This window comes from Humulus lupulus, chromosome 1 (assembly GCF_963169125.1).
Source record: "Humulus lupulus chromosome 1, drHumLupu1.1, whole genome shotgun sequence".
Classification (NCBI taxonomy): Eukaryota; Viridiplantae; Streptophyta; class Magnoliopsida; order Rosales; family Cannabaceae; genus Humulus; species Humulus lupulus.
In genome coordinates this window covers 229,639,699-229,664,193 of record NC_084793.1, presented here as the reverse complement: position 1 = coordinate 229,664,193, position 24,495 = coordinate 229,639,699, and the positions used below count along the sequence as shown (strand labels likewise).

Here is a 24,495-nt window from a genome sequence, read left to right as displayed (position 1 = left end):
AGCCTCGGGACCAATCCCGAGCCCCCGGGAAGTCCTAATTCCACCAAACAAGGTGGTGGAATCGAACCTCGAACCCTTGGTCAAAAACCCTTGTAAATAACCCTAAAATCCCATTATGAAGATAGGGTAGCGCTACAAACACAAAATCCCCCAGAAAGTATGGCCTAGCGCTACAGCGCCCAAAGGCTAGCGCTGTAGCAGCGCCCAAAGGCTAGCGCTGTAGCGCTAGTCACAAACAACCAACATCACATTTTCCCTTCCTGCGATTTCCTCAAGTCAAACTTAACCAAAACTTCTCCAAACCTTCACCAAACTCAAAAAAAAGCTTATTAACACACTCCACTCATCCCAAGCATCCCAAATACTCAAAAGCCAATCACATGCATCCCTAATCTCAAAATTCACCATAGTTGCTCCTAAGCTTCAGAAACTCAGCAAAACAGTCAGAACTTCAAAGTTTAAAGCTCAGAATTTATACCTTTGATGGAAATTTGATTTCAAGTTAGCCTCTAGACCTCCTTAGCTTGTTCTTCCTCAATTCCTTGGCTTGAGCTCCCCTAAAATTCCCATCAACTTAGCTTAGATACCATAATTCAAGCTAGCCAAACCAGAAACTGAAAACTCCAAAGGCTTACCTCAAGTATTGGTGTGTTCTTGCTAACCCCTTGCCAACCCTTCAAGCTTAGCTTAGTATTCTTGTTACTCAGCTTAAGCTAACCCCCTTCTGAGTTTTTCTCCAAGAAGAATGAAGAGAAATGGTGAGAGAACCACAAACCGACCCTAAGAAAACTACTCTATTTTCCTCCCTTTTCTTTTTCTTTCTTTTCCTTCTTTTCTTTCTCTCCTCAGCCTTCTACCTTTTTCTACAATTCCTACTAAGTATAAAGCCTCAGAATACTTATCTCTTGCAAGCCAAATGACCATTATGCCCTCCCTTTTAATTTTAAACCTTCAATCCACTTAGGGGCATTTTGGTCATTTTACCCAATTCCCGCTAATTTCCTCAAGTGTCTCTAATATTTCCCGCTTACTTCCTGATACTTAATTAATCACCAATTATATTCCTCGATGTCAAAATAGACTCCAATATACTCACTAAATTCCCATTTATATCCCCAGGCTCACCCTGAGCTGGGTATAAATCCCCGCCATGACTTTTTCGCTAATCTGCTCACTAGGATCGTCTTGAGTCACAGATCACAAATATATCCACATAATAATGTGGTCTCAACAGTTATCACATATATAAACAGTTATGCCCTCAACAGGCCAAAATTACAATTTTGCCCTTTCTAAACTAATCAGGGCCTACATGCATACTAATACACATAGCCATGCATCTCAAATAGTCTAATAGCCATACAACATGCTCTAAATCATTAAATCACATATATTCCAATTATGCCCTCCCGACACACTAATAAAGGCCCTTAACCCTTATTAGTAAATTTGGGTCGTTACATCCATGTTCTTCCCGATCTGGTTGGTAAACATCCTATTTACCAACCTCTGGTATGTAGCTCCGGCATTCTTCAGCCCGAAGGGCATGACCTTGTAACAATAAACGTTAGTTGGGGTCATGAATCTAGTGTGTTCCTAGTCTGATGGATTCATGGCGATCTGATTATAGCCCGAGTACGCATCCGTAAAAAACATGAGCTCGTGCCCCGCCGTGGCGTCTACCAATTGGTCGATCCTTGGCAAGGGGAAGAAATCTTTGGGGCAGGCTTTGTTCAGATCGGAGAAGTCGATGCAGGTCCGCCATTTTCCGTTGGGCTTCGGGACCAACACAGGATTGGTGACCCAGACTGGGAACTTTGCTTCGCGGATAAAGCCACACTTTAAGAGCCGGGCTACTTCCTCTTCTAGGGCCTCAGCTCGGGTCATTCCTAGGCGCCTTTGTTTCTGGGATTTTGCAGGCACACTTTTATCCAAGTGGAGGGTGTGCATGATGACGCTCGGATTGATCCCTACCATGTCTCCATGAGACCAGGCGAACACATCTAGATTCTCATGCAGAAACTTAATCAGCTCCGCCTTCCTTTCGCTACATAGATTTTCCCGAGCTTTACCACCTTCGAGGGGTCTTGTGGGTCGATGTTTTCCTCCTCGAGCTCTTCGATGGCATGGAGCTCGGATCTATCTTCGCCTACTCTGGGGTCGATATCATTATTTAAGATGATATTCTCCCCTTCGACGCTCTGAGGTTTTTCAATCTCAGGACTAGGCACAAGTTCCTGAGATTCCTCATTCTCGCTCTGGATGGTCATCATCAGCTGCCCGGGTTTTGATTTTCCCTTCATAGAAATGCTATAGCATTCCCTGGCAACGAGCTGATCACCTCAGACCGTGCATATCCCCGAGGAAGAGGGGAATTTTAGCGCGAGGTGGCGAATGAGGGTTATCGCTTCGAACGCTATCAAAGTAGGTTAGCCCAAAATAGCATTGTACGCGGCGGGACAATCGATGATCACAAACTCGAGGAGTTTTGAGACTGTCCGGGGTCCCTATCCCAAGGTGATCACCAGCTCGATTGATCCTATTGCTGCCGAACCTTCTCTAGATAATCCGTATAGCATCATGGAGGTGGCTTTCAACTCGGTGACAGATAAACCCATCTTTTCCAGTGTAGACCGACACAACAGGTTCACCGAGCTCCCATTATTGACCAGTATTCTCCTAACTATCCAGTTACCGAGCTGAGCGGCTATGACCAGAGGGTCGTTATGAGGGAACTGGACGTGACTGGCGTCTTCCTTAGTGAATATGATTGGTTGCCTCTCCAGTCATTGTTGCTTGGGTAGATGCTGCTCAGGGATGAACTCCACTCCATTATGAGCCTTAAGTTCGTTGACATATCTCTTCTGGGCACCTCTGCTCGTGCCATCCAGATTGGGGCCTCCTGAGATCATGGAGATCTCTCCTCCTATAACAGGAGGAGGGATGTCCTGATTTATCTGAGACCCGGGTTGACTTATCGGAACTTCCGGAGCTGGTTGGCCGGCGGGAACCCTATTCCAAGCATACTGAGCTAAGGGTCTGGATCTGATGAGAGTCTCGATCTCATCCTTTAGGTGCCTACAATCATCAGTGTTGTGGCTAATATCGTTGTGGAACCAACAAAACTTGGAGGGGTCTCGCTTACCCTTCTGGTGCTTCAACGATTCCGGCTTCTTCCAGGGGAGACGAGCAGAGTTTGCTAGGAAAATGTTCTCCCTAGTGTGTGTAAGCTCAGTATAAGTCGTGTAGACTGGCTTAAACTTTTCCACGGACTTGTTCTTCTTTGGGCCGTGCTGGCCACCCTCGCTGCTCCCTTTTCTCTTGCCTCCACCAAACTGGTTATTCTGTGTAACGGTTTGTGTCGCTATCACGACATCCGTTCCCACTCCAGCGGGCTGTTCAGGGGTCTGGCTGGTTCCCACGGCCGATGCTCGCACCTCCTCCAGGTTTATCCATCCCTGGGCCCTATTTAGGAATTCGTTCATGGTGCTGACACCTTTCTTCTGTATCTCTTCCCAGAGTTCGCCTCCGACGAGGATCCCAGTCCTCAAGGCCATGAGCTTGGAGCTGTCATCTGTGTCTCTGGCTCGAGCAGCAACATTCGCAAATCTGCTCAGGTAAGCTTTCAAAGGTTCGTCGGGCTGTTGTCTTACGTTCGCCAGGGTGCCGGCTTTGAGGCGGGCAGCCTGAGAAGCTCGGAATGCCCTCTTAAAGTCAACAGAAAAGGCTTTCCACGAGCTGATGGATTGCTTTTTACTCTGCTTGAACCATTGCCTGGCCGGCCCAGTCAAGGTGGAAGGAAATATTAAACATCTCAACTCAGGACTGATGTTGTGGGCCATCATCAGGGTGTTGAACATACCCAGATGATCTGACGGGTCCCCGTCCCCATTGAACTTGGACAAGTGAGGCATACGGAAACCAGGTGGATACGCCATAGCTGCTATGCTGGGGGCGAAGAGCTCGAGTTCGTCTCCTTAGTCATACTCATCTTTTTCTTTTTTTGACAAGAGCTTCCTCATCAGCTCCTCCATCTGAGCCAGTCGCTCCAGGGTTTGGTCCTTGCTTCCTTGGTTATTCTGGCGCTATTCAATAGCTCCAGTTCCATTGTACGTGTTAGGCAGGTTGTAGTCCATCCTATCTTGAGATAGGTTATGTGGGACATTCCCGCTATCACGTACTTCAGATAGGCCTTCCCCTTGGCGAGCACGACTGCCACTCCCAACTTGGTCTCCTCTCTGAAAGTTTAGACGATCTCGGAGGTCGCCCCTCGGGGTGGGTCGAGGGCTTTGAGCCGAGCTCAAACGATGGTGCAGGTCTCCGCTGGACATGTCACTTCGACGACTTCCAGTCCAATAACTTCCATTTGAAAAGCTTGGAGCCCGCCGTTGGGGGTGAGGATTCGGGACTTTCCTGGGCGCCGACTACGATGGGAAGGTCTGATGCTCCCATGAGCCAGAATTTCTCGGACTGGACGGGGAGGAGATGGGTATCTTATTGGTGAAGGAGGGTGCCTGACTGGGGACGCGATCTTAGTCCCGTCAGGGTGGATTAAGCTAGATCACGGCTGCTCCGCTCTACCATCCTCCCCATCCTGTGCTCGGTGGTCTGAGCGGGACGCAGGACGGCTAGCCGGGGCGGGCTGTCGTCGCGAGCCCTCCCCGAATCTCCTTCGCGAGCTACCTCGAGCTGGGTGCACTCGAGGGCGGGAGTAAGCTAGGATTTGAGGTCCGGACCGATCGGCTGAATTGTTGATCGGCCCTAGGAAGTTCCTCAAATGCGGCTTCTTGGTGATGCGACACGGGAGTAGAATTTGATGTTGGGGGTCTGACTGACTGACTGGGTCTGGACCGGTTACCCCGGCGGGACTTATGAGTCTCACCATGCCTCTTTTCGACGTTAGCGTCGGTTGTAAAAGGGGCTAGTCGGGCCAAAATCTCTTGAATCTGCTGGTTTGCTTTCGCCAGCTGACTCCTCAACTGTGCATTTTCCATTTCTACCGCCGTGTAAAAATCCGGGTTCGGATTGGGCGGCTGGGGAGCCGAAATTCTAGTGTCGTCTTGGCCCATTGGCTACTTGCTCGGTCGCTGCTGAACCTCAGGGTTCTGCTCATCGGATATGGCGGCATGGTGGGCCTCCTACCCATCACGTTGATCCGCCTCGTTACCATGCCTTGAGCGAGTAACTAGCATGGTTGGGTTTTTACAATAGCACCAATCTAAAAGCTCTCAATGAAAGCACCAAACTGTTGACGCGGTTCTTCGGCAACAGATAATTATATGAATAAGGAGAGGGATTAGTGCTAAATGATGAACCGTAATAGATGAATGATCTCAAAGGAAGATTATAACTCAAATACTTTTTTAGGTGGTTCAAAGGTTAAAATCCTTCTAGTCCACCAGCCAATATTATTGATATATCTCTGATATTCCTTACAGGGTATTTCTTTACAAATTAGAAGCCAACCCTTTGCAACACCCAGGGTCTCCATATTTATAGGGAGAGGACATCTGAGTGTTGGCAAAGGGGGTCATCCCGTGTCCTTCTTACCCATCATGACAATTCTGTGACATTCATGATTAATTCCTAAAACCTGACAATGAAGTGTGGTCTAATCAATAGGTAAGGGGGATAATGGGCCGCATGGCCCAAACCAGTCGTGGGGTGCCTGAACACGCACGTTTAAGCTGCGTGTCTGAGATTTCAGGAATGGAGCAGACATGTGATGTCTGATATGCGCACGTTTACATTGCGTGGTTGACTTTATAAAGGGTCGGACGTGTTAGCTCAAGCTCGTATCCCGAGCTTGATGTAGTCTCATCTCGTGGTGTCAACGCTGCTGACCTGATCCCTGAGTATTCTTACTAAACAATTGGCTACCTCGAGCTAAAGAGGTAGAGATTTGTGACAGCAGCTCCGGGTAGGAGCTTCCACGTGGCTGATAGGATTATGCCCATTTCCAGCTCACTAACAACCTGTGGATATTTAGGGCATACAGATATTGTTACACTTTCCCCCCAAGCGATAAATTTACCGTGGTTGAAAAAAATGAAATTCACATATTTGTTAAAAAAAATTGAAAATTAACACAGGGTCACATAGTAAACAAAACTAACAACATTGTACAAGGCAGTGTTTTTGCATAATATGTGGTTGCTGAAGAGAAAATTAGTTAGGGATTAGTATAAGAGAGCTTCACATCGAATAGATATGGGGATATTAACATATGATTTATTTGATCGAATAGTCACTGTTGAGTGTCTTTTTCGTCAACTACCAAATTAAGAGAAAAACTTAAAGAAGAGGAATAAGAACATCATATTTTACGTGGTTCGGGTTATTAATTAACCATAGTCGACGAGTCACTTGTATTTAGAAAGAAGAACTTGCAAATCTCAAGTTCTATTGCTATTCAGGCAGCGTATGTGCTCATTCTGAATAGTGAAAATGAAATTTCAGATCCTTTACAAAGTGTGCCCTAGCCCTATTTATAGGCAGCTAGAAAGATTCAGCTCATTAATTGGAGTTGATTACAATTATTCCTCCTTTAATAAGATTTTTTATTACATAAATAAATCATTATGCCCTTACTAAGCTTGTGGGCCCCAGCGTATCTCGAGTGGGCCCAGTATGAGGAGGCTTAGTCTATTGCTTTATTAGGGTGGTAGCCGCACATTTTCCCATGTTAGGCGGCATCGTGAGACATCATTTTTGCCGCTTGTGCAAAATCTACAACACGATCTCTGTGGTAGCTGGGTGCCAGATAATTGTCTATGGTCCAGAGCGCCTTTGTGCATGACACATGGCAACTATTCTTCTACTATGGAGGACGGTTCTCGTACACTTGGAGGAGTGGGTCACAACATGAAGCTGGTGGAGCATTACTTCCCGACTAGGTTCTCGGGAGGTAATTGTTAGGAACGAGTTTCCTAATACGTAGCGAAATTGTGTGATGGGTTGGCCCAGTGTACAACAAAATTTTTATAACATATTTGAACTTCTTTTAAATATGCGGATCCATTAATATACATACATTAATCATAAACAAGAAAAGAATAAAGAACATACATTTTGATGCCTATCAAGTGTCCTTGCTATCTTTTCGTAAAATAAACGATCTTCCTATCCAAGCTGCTCCCAGGTACTCACACCAAGATCTTCCACAACGTTCTCTACACCTGAAAAAGTGTGTGAGCACTTAGAGAATAAATGATGATATATTTATGACATGAGATCAAGAGAATAGGCCTGAGATTAGTTTTGTATATTTTCAGGGAGAGATAGAAAGCATCGTTATTTTCTTAGAGCAAATAATTGAGTATTGAGTATATTTCTTATTTTATGATAAGTCTAACTTATATAGAAAATATTTAAATTTAAAAAATAAATATGTAATCAATTATAATTTATCTTTTAATTAATTAATTATCTTATTAATGAAAATATCAAAACTATCTTTTTGAATTTTTCATTAATTAATTAATTAAATAAATAAAAGTGAAAAATCAAATTCCTGATTTCTATAGCTGCACGCCACACACAGTCCAGGGATGTAGTACCCTATAAAATAGGGGAATATGATTTTTCCACAACTATTTAATTATTTATTCAAACTACCTTATTAGATAAAATCCAACAACTTGATAATTAATTCAAATTTGAATGTATTATTTTTTAACTAATTATCACATATAATTAATTATTTGAATAAATATTAATTTTTTTAAATTCAAATTCAATTTGAACTTGTCAGATTATTATCTCCCACTCAAATAAAGATATTTAATTAATTCTACTAACTAATTAAAACCAATTTTAATTAAATATTAATTTCTAAAATTTAATATTCATTTTATTATAATTTCAAAAATTATAATAAATTAATTATTTATATAATTTTGAAAATTATACAATAATTAATTATTAATTAATTTTGATAATTACAACTAATTTATAATTAATTAATCACCATGATCACATAATTGCATATTTGGCCCAAAGAACAAAATTCTTCTTAAATATGTATTTTTACCATTTTACCCTTTATATCAACTCTTGTCTTGAATAGTATTGCTAGAGCTGCTGTGGGGACTTATGGACCTATAATTCCAAGTTCCAATAAATTTGTGATTATTAATTAAACTCTTTAATTAAATAATCTTAATTTATTAATCTCATGATTATTTCACTATAAATATGAGACTGCACTCTTGTAATTATAGACATTTCATTTACTGAGTACTTTATAACAATAAAGTGTCAGTTGATATAATCATTACATACAAATTAACCCTTTAATAATGGTTCATAATTAACCGGGAATAAAATTACCATTTTACCCTTTTAATTATATCTTGTTTCCTTAAGTACCATCGACTTTACTAGTGAAGGTTAATTCATAACCAAATTATGAATTTGAGCTCAATAACCTTTCAGTTCAAAAAGTCAACCCTTACGAGAACCATTATTCAATCTTTTACGAGAAGATATAGATTCCTTATCTGTATACTATGTTCTCAGCCATTTACATTAATGAGTTCCCAAAACAAAAGTTTCTAGCATGATCATTCTGACAAACCCTAACGAGTGAATAAAATAACTCATATAACATAAACAGGAGTTCATAGTAACTTTATGATTAAGATCTATTTGTATATGATCATCAGTTGATATATTTAATTAATACTTCAAAACGGTGTTTAACTAAGTATTAATAAACATATCTGGTCCAGTTCTATATATTCCCTAATATATAAAGCACCTCCACTAAAGTGTCCTACTACACTAGTTTTCCAGATCTAGATCACATGTAGTCATAATACTAGTGGATCGTACTTGCAGTAATTAATCTAAAGATTCCATAACTTTAATTTACTGTGAACTATTCAAGTTCATTTTTCTCAATCACAATCCTTCCGTACCAATACGTGGTTGAGATCACATATATGAACTTAGGAATTTTTCTGATATTTACTTAATATTATCACAGAATAATATAGTCTATAAAATATATGCATAACGAATTCAATTTATTTATTTATTTCTTAAAAACAATGTCTACTACATATGCTTTCAGGGCACAAAATTCCAACAGTAATGCCGTTGGAGGATACACTCCTCCCACGGTGGCAAGAAACTGGGTTTATGCTCCCGTGGAGTCTTAAAATGCTCCTTAATTAATGCCACATGTCGACTAGTGAAAATACGGACAACATTGGCCCCCAAGTCTTCACTCATACTCGGAAACAATGGAGAATAATATAACAGAGTCATCGTTCTCTTAGGAATGTGTCCTCGAGTCATGCTTGTTGGGTGTCCTTGAGAACTGACATTTTCGAAGAGGGTTGTGCCATGTGTCAGCTCCCTATTGCTGAGACTACCAGCCAATTCTATTTAATGAGTGTTCTATTTTGTACCCTAGACGTCCTTTCACCTTTTCGAGTATGATCTTCACCTCGATTTTTGTGACCGTTGAATTACGCTTGAGTACCTACTCCTTAGGTGATCAACCGATGGGGAGAAAATCTCTTTTTACCCACGGTCTTCACTTTTTCATTTACAAAAACCTTTTCATTTCATTAAAGAACGAAAACCTCTTTCGTTCCAAGAAAAATCCATCCAAACCCAATCTTCTTGCCCTGAACCTGGTTATCTGGAGGGAGTATCGGTATTTATAGGTCAACCAAACAAGATACATTCACGTGCGTAATCGTCTTCACACGTACCTCCGATACTTATCGATTAAGTTTCTTCACTGAGTTTTATCACTTCTGTTATTGTTCTTGATGTTTTGGGTCATTCTTTGGGGTTTGGTTTTCTATTTAGGATAATGAATCATGACGGGGTTACAGGTCATTGTCTCTGCTTGTGCCGTTTAGGGCCCATTTTGGTGTAAAAATAAATTTTAAGTGGTCTTTTTTACGCCTTTGCCAAAAATGCAATTTCTAGGAATTTTCCAGATACCGGCCATGATCTGGCCGCGTCCTTGAATCTCTAGTGATGTTTCCGGTGACATTTCCAAGCTCCAAGAACACTCCTTTCTTAGATTTTTTTCTTTTTTATATCCCCGAGTAGTTGTCTTAGGGTATTCTCATGTTTTGACCATTTTTTCTTTCGGTCATAATACTAATTGCTTGGTTTTGTTTTAGATGTCCAAGGAGATTCGAGAACTTCATCAACATGGCTTCTATGGATTCGATCAAGAAATATAGAACATGGCATGAGAACAAGGACAAGCTCCTGAAGATGTCCGAGTGATGGAGCATGTAGTCGAGGCGGCTCCAGTGGAGGAGCGGCCACTGACAGTAGTGGCGCAATCGGGGGTGCGCATTCTGACCGAGGAGGAAGTCTGGGCCCAATCCCCAATGAATCTGCCTAGTATGAGGCTTAAGGATTTGAGGCGGAGCATATCTCAACCAAGTTGAAAAACTTAGATTCTTTGGCCTACATAAATGACCACTACAAGATCCACAATAATGGCTTTCTCACCCATCTTTGTTGGGAAACTGAGAGATCCCACTAAAGCGTCCATGGGTTCAGGACCTGGAGCCAGTCGCACCTCCAGGCGGGAGCAGCACTTCTACTCCACCAATACTTTGTAATTTTGTTGAAGTATGTGGGGATCACTCATTTCCAGCTGATCACCAGTGGCTTGAACCTTCTCCTGTGAAGATCCTATACTTGTACAACTTCCAAGCATGTCCAAAAAATAAAGGAATCGATATGGGTGGGTTTTACACTTGAATGAAATAAGCCCATTTCAAATACAAGGCTCCTCACCAGAACGAGAGCCATGCTCAAGTCTTCAAAGATAATTTTTTCTTCACCACTCGTTTCCCTCTCTAAGCCAATCCGACTTTACTCCTAGATTTTGCCAGGGTTGGTAAGTCTTCTCGTCATTTTCTGAGAACTCATTTGTTACCCTTCGAAAATTCTTTTGACTTAGTATCCTTCCCCTACTTTTCACCTTAGGCCCTTTCCTCCGCACCACGTACATCCCTGTTAGGAAAACTTATACAGGATCTTGTTTATTTTCATGTAGATCTTATATTAAACAAATTAATATAAGAAAACCTAAAACATGTTTCTAAAATTGAATTCAAACATAAATAATGATAAGAACACTTACATTATATTCAACGAAATGATAGAGTCCTTCCTTCAGTTTCTCTAACCCTTGTATCCTTTCTGTCGTAGGGTATCACCAAGAAATTGAACTGTTCTTCAATTTTCTTCACAACCTTCCAAAGTATCCTTAGAATCACCTAGACTAGGGTGGGAAATTCTCAACACATGAGATAGATACAGAGAGAAGAAAAGAAAAGAGGCTTAGAAAAGGACTTATGCTGCAGAGAGAATGTAAAATCTATTAGAAACAAGTCTTTGTCATCTGTTTTCAACTCTCACTTAGTATTCCTTTTATAGATTCAATTAGGTCATTTATTTAATTAAAAAATCAATAAAATAATAGTCAATTGTAATGACCCAAATTTCCTAATAAGACTTAGGGCCTTGATTAGGGGGCCAGGATGACAATTCTTGGAATTATATAATTATGTGATATTTATGTGTATCATTATGTGAATACGTGAATAACATCATAATATGACTTGATATACATGTTTAGGTGTATTAAATATGCATGTGGGCCCATTTCTGTTTAATTGGGAAATTTTCATATTTTGACCATTTTGGGCATATTTGGCATATATGTGGCATGTGTGTGGTGCTTCATTGTTATTTGGTTATGCTAGGGTTACTCAGCACGAGACAATCCTAGGAGGTAAGCTAGTGGGAAAGTCACAATGGAATTTATATTTGACTTGGAGTGAGTCAAGGGTTATTTAGCACATTACCGGGATATTGGGTAATGGTAATAAATATTTGATGATAAATTGGGAGTAAGTAAGATCAGGGGGAAATTCTGGGAGTTTTGACTATTTTACCCCCGGGGGCATTTTTGGGACCTCGAGCATTAGGATTTGCTCGAGGTTACTTAAGCTTGAGGTAGCCTGTTAAGGAAAAAAAAGAATGTTTAGAATGTTCTCTCTCCCTCAAAGTTCCATTTTCCACACCCAATCACATTTTCGAAGGAAACTTGAGTTTTAGGACTCGGATTCAAGCGAGGATTGAGGCATAGCAATTCTAGGGAAGATTAGAAGTTTTTTAGCCAGAGGATTTAGTTGGGAAACAACTCAATAGGAGGTAATTTAAGTTTTTAAATTTTTTAAGCTTGGATTGGATTTTGTGTTTTGATGAGTTTTTGAATGAATTGAAGCTTGGGTTTTATTGGTATTGGATAATTAGGATGTTTGGGGACTATGATTTTGGAATTTGGAAATGTTTGGATAGGTTTTTGGAAGGTTTTTAAATGGAGAAAATGAGGTTTTTGGCTGGGTTCGTGGTTGGGCCGCGACCTTGTTCTTGGGCGTCGTGGCCCAGACTTGATGAAGAAGGTGAAGTTGGCTGATAGGCAGTTAGGGCTGTGACGCAAGGTGGCGCGCCGCTAGGCATAGGAAGAAATGGGTTCAACCTCTGTTTGGAGGGGGGCCGCGACGCAAGGCTGGGGGAGGGCCGTGATGCTTAAGGGAAATTTTGCCCAGATTTTGTTTTTAGTCATGAGAACTTAACTCTAGGGGCCTGGGGTCAATCCTACTACCCAGTTGAGTGGGATTTGACGTCCTGGAGGCTTAAGTTGGGTTTGGAAGTATTTATTTACTCATTTTGATGATGTTTTATATTATGGTTGTGACTAGGTTATCGTTAGGGGCTTGGAAACATGATCATGATTGTGGCTTGTTTATTGGTAACCTGTGCTTGGACCAAAGGTAAGAAAACTGCACCCAGTATGTGATGCATGTGATGCATAAGATACATGTGATTAGGGCATGACATAAATCCTAAAGATGGAATTGATCAGAGCTTGAGTCTCTGTAATTGTGCATGATCATAATTATGCTAGTGATTGTTGAGTAAGCATGCTGAATGCCCTACCTTTGGATATTTGACATATGATATATGCCTGGTTGCATTGCTTACTTGTGAATGGAACTGACCTATGAGTCAGGAATTAGCAATGGTGTCAGTATTGACTGTGAAGCTGTGACTTATTAGTCAAGTTCGGCCATAGTACTGGGCACTGATCGTATGGAATTGACCTATGAGTCAAGAATGGTATTAGCGTGTTTAACGCAAGCTAAAAACATTAGATCTAATCGACATGAGCATTATCATCATAAGCATGAAATGCTTGATCGACCTTAAGTTCGATCAAAACAAAAGTGCTTGTCTATTCTAAAGGCTAGTTACTTAGAGCTAGGGCCAAAAGGCTCAGGCGACTGTAACGTCACATGGCTGAAGTTCGTGACTCCATAGTCACTTATCTGGTTCAAGTTCATGACTCCATAGTCACTTATCTGGTTCAAGTTCTTGATTCCATGGTCACTTATCTAGTTCAAGTTCGTGACTCCATAGTCACTTATTTGATTCAAGTGCGTGACTCCATAGTCACTTATCTGATTTAAGTTCGTGACTCACTCATGAGTCACTTATCTGATTAGGGCTACAAGCCCCAGCATGATTACCAAAATCTTAAAGTTTTATTCACTTATCTGATTAGGGCTACAAGCCCCAGCATGATTACCAGAATCTTAAAGTGATATTCACTTAGGATTGACTTGATAGTCCTCCATACAGGAGGGCAAGATCCACAATCATTTATTTGGACTTATTGCATGCATGAATAGGGCTATTATTGCTAGGCATGCCTATTATGATTTAGTGACATGTTATTACTTGTTCATGAGCATATTGAGTTTTCTTGTTGAGCTTCGGCTCACGGGTGCTATGTGGTGCAGGTAAAGGCAAAAGAAAGCTGGGCCATCCTTGAGTTGGAGAACTTAGGTGACGATGTGTACATATGTGGCTGCTCGCACTACACCAAATACCCATTTCCATAACACATGAATATAATACTAATAAAAAAGTATTATGCTAGAGTACTATGTTGGGCCACTTTATAAAAAAAGGCGGTAATAATTTCACCATCCTGCCACTTAGCATTTTTTTTCATTTGTGAGTCCTGAAAATTTGGGAGACCATGAGACACAATTCATTTCCTTCAATTCCTTCTCCTTTTTCCTCATCATTCTCTCTCCTCTCTCTCGGATCTCTTTCTCCCACCAGACCTTTCTCTTTCACTCTTTCTCTCTCGCCTGTGTGTTTATGGAGCCCGACCTTCCCCTACACGCGCTGGCTAGGGACCTTCAGAGGGTGTCGAAGCTTCGACCCTTTCGACCCAAGCTGGCCCAAGCCTTCACATGACAGCAGAGGTGAACGACGACACCGGAGGCCAGCTCTTCTTCTCCTCTTCCCTATGTGCGGCCAAGCCTTCTTCCCAGCGTGAGACCAGCTAGCTCCATCTAGACTTCAGTTAGGGCATTCTTCGTCGCCCAGCCACCTTCTCCAGCCTAGAGCCATGCAAGCCGAGCATTTCAGCATTTTGGTATTTTTCTCTTTTTTTTTTTTTTTTTCTGTGATGAGTTTTCTTTTTCTACAAAATAACTTATATTTCAATAAATTTGATTGAGTATTACTGATTTTGTTGAAAATGTGTGTATTTGATAGTGGTGTTCCATTATCAGCGATTCATTTGTGAGAATGGAAATGTTTATAAAATATACAATTTAACTATATAATTAATGTAGTTATGATGTTTGATTGAATGTTTGAATGAAAAAAAAAGCTATAGACATCTATTTATTTGATCTATATTTAAAGTGACTGGTTATTATTGTTGAGGCTGATTCTTAAATTTTCTCTTATAAGGGATATGTGGTGTTCTAAAGTGTTTCATAATGTTTGATCTATATTATTGTTTGTTCTAACATTGTTCCTGTGTATAATTTTCTATCGAAAGGAAGAGTCAAGAAATCAGTTTGATTAAAATATTGGTATACTGTTACAAAAATAACATTACTGTTTTTGAGTTTTTTTAGTCTTGGGATGGTACAGTTTACAATGTCATAAAGTTGAGGCAAATTACTAAGGAGTTATTTTTAGACTTATTTATTTTGGCAAATCAGTTTGGATGATGATTTATTTTGGATGATGATTTATTTTGGTTTCATGGTTTATAGGAAGCAAGAGCTCTACTAGGAAGACTTGAGTATCAAAAGGGTAACATAGAAGCTGCACTTTATGTATTTGAAGGAATAAACATTGCTGCAGTGACTCCTAGGATGAAAGGATCCATTTCTAGAACATGTGAGAAAAATAGACGCCGTTCACAGAGTGATTCTGTCCCACCTATGTCCATGCACGCTGTTAGTCTGCTCCTTGAAGCTGTTCTTCTCAAAGCAAAATCATTGCAAGGCCTTGGACGATATGAAGGTATTTCCTTTACCTAACTATAATTTCATTCTTAGTTCATAGCTTTCGAATTCTGTTTTACATTATTGCTGCTGCTGTCTAGTACTAGTCAAAGTAGTTTTTCTTTTCCTATGACACCACTACTTCATGCTTCTCTTGCAGAAAAATTGTGATGTGTTAGACCCGAACTGCCAACCCAAGAGATCTAGCTATGGGTTACCTGAGGACAAATTTATATTTGCTTGTTTTAACCAGCTATACAAGATGGATCCTGATATTTTCAATACATGGTTAGTCGAGTGTTTATATTTGCATAACTTTGAATTGATTGAATCACAACAATAACTATACTGATTCATGTGTCGATAAATGCAGGTGCAGCATCCTTAAGCGAGTACCAAATAGTGCACTTTGGCTTCTCAAATTTCCTGCTGCTGGCGAGTTGAGACTCTGCAATTGTACTGCCATTTTACCATTTCTCAAGATAAATCATTTACATGCATAATATTTGAATTCTTCTTTGTTATTTTTATTTCATAATGTAGTAATGGGTATTTATCTTACAAAGGAAAGATAAATTAGTAACTGATAAACTATTGGTGCTCCAGATGCTGTTCAAAGAGGTGTACAACCAGATCAGATTATTTTCACAGATGTTGCCATGAAGGGTGAACATATCGAGCGCAGTGCTTTAGCAGATTTATTCTTGGACACGTAAGCATGCTTAATACTTTTTTTTTTCTATTTTTTTATTATTCAAGTGTATTTATCTTAGTACAATACAATATATTCTTCGTTTTAAATTTGTATTTTAAATTTCTTTGGGTTTGAGTATGTTTTCTTGGCTTTGAGTTTAAATATAATAACCACAAGTATGTTTGTCAAGTTTGGCTTTATTTTTTCTTGTTTTCATGTTTTCTAAGAAATTATTAGTTGTTGTTTAGTACGGTAAAAGACTGCTGGTCTATTTATTAGGCTCATGGGTGGAAATGCAGACTCGTGATTATTGATCACACAAGGGGTGTACTTTCTTTGCTGCCCTTGTTTTTACTCGAGTACTTCACCCTTTCAAAAGGTTAATCTTTTGAGCAAATTACTTAATACCAAGCAAAATTCAGGACTTATAAATACTTTGTAAGTATGCATATTTGTGATACAGAGGACCTATTTTTAAGCTCTTGTAATACTACATTTTTTTAATGGAGAAAGACATACTTCATGTAATTGTCATAATATATTTTACATATTCACCTACTACTCTCAATTCCCTCATGACTTCCTCACTATTATTGTAAAATAATATTATATGCATGCACTTCATGAATCATGATATGATGATATATACAAACTTATTAATTCAAATCTTAAATCTCTACCTAGTAATGTCATCCCTTCCCAAGCTTATAATATTATAAGTACTCTTTGTGCTTGTAGTGGATTAGGCTAATCATAAGTACTCTTTGTCTTATTTTTGTTAATTTCTTTGCTGAATATTTGAATTATATATATGCTTTTTGTGTGAGTTTATATAAACTAAGCAAATAAACTTTGGGCATGTAGGTGAGTACTTGAAATTGAATCTTTTGTTGTGGGCTAATTTTGGGTCTTTTTCTGTGTTATATGTTTGGGTATTGTGGAGAAGAAGGGTAACTTGTATTACGAGCTTAATTATTTTGGGCAGAGAGTGTGGGGTGGGCTGTGGAGAGAAGAATATGTGTAATCAAATATAAGAGTGGGTTTCTGTTATTTATCAATATAGGAGAAGAAGTTGTTTATATTCCATAGCCCAGAAACAGTAAGGTGCTTGAATATCTTCTTATTTGTCATGCCTTTTCATCTATTGATTATGGTGTACAAGTAGTGATACATAGTATAGAATAGTACAGTACAGTATAATATTATATAGCAACACTTCAAACTACTGACAGTCAAGTTACATTCTTTAAATAATCGATTTCATTACCCATTTTTCTTTGATCACATTTTTGTGTACTTCTTAATTTCTAACCATTCTCACATTGTTATTAATATTTGTGGTTTCTATTAACTATGGTCGTACTACTATTAGTTTGTTTTGTTAATTTGTTTTGAGTCACATTCTGGCTGTTGGAATCTTCAGTTTTTCACTTTTCATTTCAATTTTTCGATTTGTACCCAAGATTGTTGTCTAGTTTTAGTTCGGAACATTTGGATTTTTATTAATGTTATTTTTCTTGAAATGTTACTTCTTTATTTTGATCGTGTCAGTAAACTTTTGATGAATTGACCTCTTTCACCCTGCTTTTTAAGTCAGTTTAGCAAGCTTAGAATAAGATTTTAAATTTTAGCAGTAATAGAAAATTCTTCACGTCAAGATATGCATTTGCTCAACCTTTAATTCCTAATATTATATCTTCCAATATAGTTAAAACTTTCAAGAAACTACTTTCTCTATTGTCTGGCATATTGAATGAAAATGGGACTGGGTAATGAAAATAGAAATTCTTCTTAATTTCTAACCATTCTCACATTCTAGATGCATATGTAGCAAACTCAAATTTTTGGGTCAAAGCTTAGTTGGCTAGTGATGAAGGCATCATTGGGCATATTCCTGTGAGAAGGCCAAAGTACAGTTGAATTACAACCCTAGAAGCTTGAAAGAAGGGCTGGAAGAGGTTCTGTCGTGGCGTATGAACTTAGGCAGGTTTTTATTGACCCCTCTCCTTTCTAACAGCCAGGTTTTTGTATAATAATGCTTTATGTATAATATCATATTCTACATGAAAATCCTTGGTGTATGCATAATATGAAAAGCCTTTGGTGTAGAGTTGTATGGTACGTTCATATGCAAGACCTGATTCTGTTTTGGAAAGCCTTTCATTTTATTTTACTTTTCCATAAAACTTGTGGAAAGATTTTAAAGCAAAACCTGATTCTATTTTTGGATTGACTCTTTTAAATTTAATGGCGCATGATTGAATTGTGAAAAATGCTAAGAGACTACATGTGTTGGGCACTTTCTCTTCTGTTGAAATTTTCTCGCTCCTTTGTTTTTAAAGAGAATGTTCTTTCATTCTTTAAGAGTTTTGGGTGAGAGAATTATTTGCATTTAAATTGTTGTTATGATTTTTCTATTGAATGAACTTTCTAAATGTGATTTTTCTAAATGAACTTTCTGATTTTTCACATCCGAGTGAGTTTTCTATGCTCTAATGTGTTACTCAGCTTTGAGAAATGTGGTTTGTAGTTGTCCAAAATTATGTGGTTAGTGTGAAATTGGATTGAGTTGGATAACAATTGATCGTGTTTAATGTTTATTGTGAGATATATATGTACTAGCTCAACTTTTGCAGTTCTTTGAGATTCATTCTTTGAATTGTGTTAAAATAGGAACTGTATAGATAAGCTCTTCTCTCAAATAGAAACTTCACCGCATGTGTAATATTCATTCATTTTTATCGTAATTTAAATACATTTAATAATAAATTTTAATTTCGTATGAGAAAAGGAAAATAATCAATGCTTTATTTCTCCCTTCATCTTTGCTTCAGCTAGTATCTGGAATTTCCCTTTCTTCTCTTTAGTTTTTCTATTTTTGGGTTGTGTTTTGAGTTTGGTGGAGGAGTTCTCATGTAGGGATGTAATGGGGTTAGCATAGAGGTATGCATCTGATCTGTTTACTATTTAGTGTCTTAATAATAAGCATAATAATAATTTAATATACATCTGATTTGTGCTATTCAGGTGAGCCATATTGATAAGGGCATAATGATAGCTATGTAATGCTCACCTTGATAAAACAGGGCTGAGTTCTAATACTTTCATCTTAATACAGTTGATAATTATCTAGTTAAGGTTAAATATTATTTTCTATGATATTCTTCCTTCTACCAATGAATTCTAATACTTTCATGTAATAAATTTTGATGTATACACATGTACAAATTATATTTTTTTTTAGGTATTGGACAATCATAATTCTTTTTATAATCTGCTTTGTGGGTCAGTCATAATTATTTTTCAGAAAATTTTGGTGAGAGTTTACGAATTCGTTCCATTCTGTGTTAGTTTGGGTGTTAGATTCACTGGTTGTTTACTTAGTTAAGAGATAGTTTTGGAAGCAATAAAATATGTGTATTTCAGATTCTAGAATGCCAAAATAATGGTTGGTTGTCTGGATTGTTGTTATAAAGCTGTAATTTTACACATTATTACAATTTTAATATGTGATTTTGATAAATTGCTTAATGTTGTAATGTGAAAATTAATATTTGGTTTTACCACATACACTGTTATTGATACAGTTGATGCGATTGCAATTCCGAGGCATAAATAAAAAGGATGAGTTTGTGAGGAGAATTGCAGAAGCAGCAGAAAGTAAGTTCAATTCAATTTAGTTTTCTGGTTTTAGAAATGCAACACGCATTTTATTGATTTTTCCTCTTTTTTATTTCTATTTAATGTGATAAACATTTCCAAGTCTATACTTACTTTACATTTATTCAATAAGACCAAATAAGAAAAGAAGAAGAAAGAAAAAGTCTACTGTTCTTAAAGATTATAAAAATATGAAATCATCAATTGCTGAAGTCTACAGATTTAATATTTATGGCACTCTTTGTTTCAGGTATGGAATCATGAAATTATACATATAATGAATTATGTTTGTATAAAAATTATTTATATAAATATACAATTAATTTCAGTCACATTTTTTTACAAGTGGTTTGAATCATATTCAGATTGAAAAGAGAGAATAAAAAAGATAAGTGAAGGGACTAAACTATAAGTTGCAATCAACATGAAGGGACTAAACTATAAGTTGCATCCATTCCATATATTTCATAAGTTAATTAAAGTATGTGATGATTCTCAATGAATCACTGATAAGTGAATTGGCTATATGGCAGTTTAGTTAGTTATATAAACTAGTTCATATACTATAAACTTTAGGATAGAAAAGTTCAAAAATTTCTTTACTCTGTCATTATTTTGTGCTTGACTAGTATTAGAGAAGGTGAGGCTTTTAACTATCCAGAAGCTGTAATAATAACTATTGTCCTTTCTCATTAAACAAACTGAAAAAGGTTGAATAAAACAAAAAAACATTTATACTCTACTGTCACAAAAATGTACAAGACTATTTCTGGATGATCAAACAGAATTAACTTAGATAATCTTTAAGTAAATGGCTAACTCATTAGAAGAGCAAACATTTCTCTCTACTAGCTGGACATGAATCTTAGGTTTGAGACTGAAGCTTTGAAACTCCTTTAGCCAATTAAATTCTAACTTCTAAGTAAAGTTGCTAGCTTTGAAAAGCATGGTGGATTAAAACAAAAAAAACCTTCACAAAAAACTATATCTAACTATAAATATAATCTCATAGTAAAATACATAAAATACATAAAGTCAAAGTCATAAACAAACATGTGTCTAATTTTCTACACGTAATTTTTGAGTTAGGCAAGTCAACCCTATAAACGACCCATTTATTATAAAAGTTAGAAATCTCAACTTAAAACTAATTCAACCCCCTTATAATTGAAATCCAAACCAGCAAACTTAATGCAAGTTTCAAGTCATATTATCATGTTTGACCTATTTTGCCACCTTCAATCTTGACCAAAAAGTGGTCAGAAATCAACTATATCTCAGATAAAGTGTTTTTCCTCTGCCTGTGATATTCTTCTATCTTTCCCTACAATCTTTAGTCTGTAACAAAGGAAAACACTTGATACCTATGGGAACCAAGATATAGAAACATTTTAAAGTTAGATACTTATAGTCTAAAGAAGAAGAAACTAAAGAAAGCATTAATATTCATATACAGAGTCATTCGTTACAGCTATACTTGAAAGATATCTTTGTGATATTACAGCTATACTTATACTAGAGAAAGTAGATTCATATTGTTTTATGCATAATTTTATGAAATATATGAATATTGCATCTGGTCAGGGATTTCTTTTTCTTCTGTTGTCATATTTTTTTGGCCTATGTAATTTTAAGAGATTACCCCCAAAACAGAAGCTTCTGTTCTCCTTTTTTTTTTTTTACCCTAACAGAGGTGAAAATCAATTTAGCAGAGGTGAAAATCAATTTATTTTTATAGAAGCTAGAAGCTAAAAGTTAGATAAGAAAATGAGATAAAAATATTGCTAGACAATTTTATTGTGAGTCTTGTCTCCATTAAGTTTAATAAAAAGGTCCAATTATTATGAGACATGTCTAGAATCCATTCTTTTTTGTTTTTCCTCTTCTTTTTTTTATATAATTCTTTTGGCTGCTCCTTCTCATGATTAATTCAGTATTGATTATATTTTTTTTAGCTCATTACAAGTGTTGAATCACAAATATTCAACACTTGCATATATTTAGATAAAGTTTAGTTCATGCATTCTCTATTCTCTTTGATGAATGTGGTGCTATTTGGAGAGACCAGTGATAAGGAACACAGCATAATGAAAATTTCATATGTTTGCCATAATGGAGTTGTATTGTATTGTATGTATTTGGTTTCGATTCATGTTAGGGTGATTTGTGCAGGATAATTGGCCTTCTATGATGTTTGCAATGGCAGGAGGGGTGGTACTTTGGAAATCTCTCAACTCAGTATGCTTGGGCTTTTGTTGGCTTATCAGTCACAGAAGTGATCACTGCAAGCATAACAATTGTTATAGGTCCTTTCTTTCATTCTCTCTCTCTCTCTGACCATTTCTAAATGTTGATGTTTGTCTGTGTTGCTCTTATAGATACTGAATTTTTTGCTTCTGTTGTGATCTTTAATGGTGACAGGAACAACCTTGAATTACTTTTTAGACAATAGAATTAATAGAGCCGAGATCCTTTTCCCTGGTGTGGCTGCTTCTTGGTTGCAGTTTGCCTTGCTTCTATTGTCCACTCATCTAATGCAGCTGATAATAAAGAAAAGCTTGAAAGTTTTTAATCTAAAGAGGGGTATGTTTCATTCATTAAATGTTAAGGTTATCAAAGAATTATCTTGTTTCCAGGTGACATTCTTCTTTCTTTTTATTAGAAAGAGTTCTTTTTTCTAACTTTATTTTTAGTTTTATTGCAGAAATTGGGCTAAACCTTATATTAAAGATGCTAAAGAAGTTTCCAGGTGCATTTTTATTTTATTGTTTTTCTTTATGATTTTGTTGTATAAGAAGTCAAAGTGTGATTCTGTTTTTATTCTTTAATTTTTTTGGGGATATATTGACAGAATTTAGAGTTCTGGAATCAATTCTTCCTCACATACTTTTTGATCATTGAGAATGATATATTTGTTATCTTGATACATTTCACAAGCCTTGTTTTAAGTTTCATGTTTTGTTGCTTCAGTCGTTGTTTTGCATGGTAGTACATCTTGCTATACCCTGCTGTTTCGTCAAGTTTTGGAGTTATTACAAATTTAATTTAAACTTTATATGCTTACAGGTGGAAACTAGCTTAAGTCTTATGTTCTTAATAATAAAAGGACTTTTTTTTTACAATGTGCAGGTATATTGAAATGATTTCTTTGGAGCAATTCTTGACAACATTTGTAGTTGAGGCCTTTAGAATGGAAGAATGTATTTCACTAATTTTTGTATACATTTCTTGTTTTGTATTTAGTGATAAAGGAATCTGGATTGGGCATAAATTATGTTGTAATATGATTTCTTAAGCCTAGACTAGTAGACTAAATATTGTAATTACATTTGAGTAATTAATAAAAATCTATTTATGTTACCTTATTTGGCTTCAACTTTCATATTTGTTTTCCTAGTTTTGTGTAAGTAAAAAAAGATTATGTTTCTCTAAGCTAATATAACACATGTGTTATACTAAAGTGTAGTATAACACAAAAAAAGTGTTATACTAAAGTGTAGTATAACACAAACTTATAAGTATTGAAATGTGTTATATAATCGACTATAAATAACATAATTAAACACTTATCTATTTATTAAAATAACACAGAAATTGTGTTATCGTTGACAGTATAATAACACATTTGTATAATAATGATAAAGTGTTATGTAAAGTACCCTGACCTACGATAACATAGTCGGTCTTAACACATCAAAAAGTGTTATGGTATGTTTTGATAACACATTTTCGGTGTTATTAAAAGCATTTTTTCTTGTAGTGTCGACCACCACGACCGAGGGTTTAAAGAGGAACTAGGGTTAAACCATATTTTTCCACTTAGGTTGGCTGGTTGTAAATACTTTATTGTAATTAACCTTTAAATTATATTTTGGGATCCCAATGTATACAGTAAACGTTTTAGTGAAACATTGTATCTTAACCAAAAATTTTAACCCTAAACCGTTAATTATACTTGGTTACACAATTATGGCCAAATGACTCGATTAGCGAGTTTAGCACTATTTTAAAATGCACACCGTAACGGTCCCTGGGTAATAGGGCGTTACATTAATAATTAGCCCTAGGTCAAAATTATCATGGGGCCATAGGCCCATGAAATTTTCCCTTTAATTATAAGCTCATTGGACTTAAAAGTAAGGCCTGTATTATTTTCTATTGATTAATTTAATTAAATAATTATTTAAATTCATTTATCAAATTAATTATTTATAATTTGAACCTTGGTTTAATTTTTTTTATTAATTTGGACACCAATTTATCTTAATTAATAAATCTGCCCTAATTTCTCTTTTCTTCTCTAAATTACATAACTTTGTGAAACTATCCAAAATTGATCTGATCAACTTTGATAATTCTAATTGATAATTAAATTAATTAATTGAGACTATCTAGATGATTTTATCCAAGGTACAGTGGGGACCATGGTGTTAGGGTTTTATGCCCTAATTAAAACCCAATTTCTTTGTAATCTCATATTTTATCAATAAAAGAATAGAAATCATTTTTTGACTTGGTCAATCACTTTGCTCACATGTTTTATTTTCATGATTATTTGTTTAATATAAACTTCTATTAAATCTCGAGCATATAGCTAATCAAATTTATAGTGACGTAATCACAGTGGAATATAAATATGATTATATGTTCAAAATGAGTTAGTCCTAAGATTAGTCAGTGCACAGGATTTACACTGACTTGCCAATCTATGATATAATCTACTTACACATTGTAGTGTTATCTTCTTTCCAGAATATTAGCAAAGTAGAT

The 24,495-nt window shown here is 36.8% G+C and overlaps 1 long non-coding RNA gene across 1 annotated transcript; it reads left to right on the top strand.

The window, feature by feature from the left end:
- The first annotated feature begins 15,275 nt into the window (after nucleotides 1-15,275).
- Nucleotides 15,276-15,794, top strand: LOC133828982 (uncharacterized). Its single transcript, XR_009891431.1, has 3 exons — nucleotides 15,276-15,390; nucleotides 15,532-15,659; nucleotides 15,745-15,794. It is a non-coding gene; the product is annotated as an uncharacterized LOC133828982 (long non-coding RNA).
- Nucleotides 15,795-24,495: the final 8,701 nt, after the last annotated feature.